Source organism: Alligator sinensis, unplaced genomic scaffold (assembly GCF_000455745.1).
Source record: "Alligator sinensis unplaced genomic scaffold, ASM45574v1 scaffold59_3, whole genome shotgun sequence".
Lineage (NCBI taxonomy): Eukaryota > Metazoa > Chordata > Crocodylia > Alligatoridae > Alligator > Alligator sinensis.
This window is the reverse complement of record NW_005842856.1, coordinates 604,512-605,214: the sequence shown is the minus strand read 5'-3', so window position 1 is coordinate 605,214 and position 703 is coordinate 604,512.

The window sequence follows — 703 nt, the reverse complement described above, 5'->3', positions numbered from 1 at the left end:
CATGCACTAAGTCACAGAATCCCTTTCATAAATTTACTAGACTCCATTCTAGAGTTGGTAGCTTTGCTACTCTCCACTCTGCTGGACTGCTGCTAAAAAAAAAAAAAAATCTCACTCTAATTGCTAGGACCTGTCTTCTAATTTTCAGGCCACTTAGATTCCTGGTCAGTTTATATCCATTTGTTCTTGTGCCAAAATTGTTTGTTAACTTAAATAGTTTTCTTCTCTCCCGGCTGTTTGCCTCTCTGGTGATGGCAATCATATCCCCCTCAGTCTTCATTTGACTAGGGCAAACAAGCCAACATCTTCTACCTCCTCTGCAAGATAGGTTCCCCATTCACCTATCAGCCCTTCTCCAGACATGTTCCAGTTTGAGTTAATCTTTTTGAACATGAGTGATGAAGTTTGGACACAGTACTCCAGATGTCACCAGGGCTTTGTACTATAGCACTCATAGGCAGAGGGAGAGAAAAATTATTGTGGGTGGGGGGACTCTGAATGTGCAAACCCTACCCACCCCTGCCCAGCAGGTAAGTCTGTGGGGGAAAGGGAGTGGGGGGCAGATCAAGGCCCCCATGATGAGGGAGGAAGTGGGGCAGAGGCAGGGACGAATCAGCCCCTAGCAGGGCAGGGTGGTGGGACAATCAGAGCCCAGGCAGCTCATCCAGGGGCAGGGGAGAAGGGGGGATTCCTGCCCCTGTGC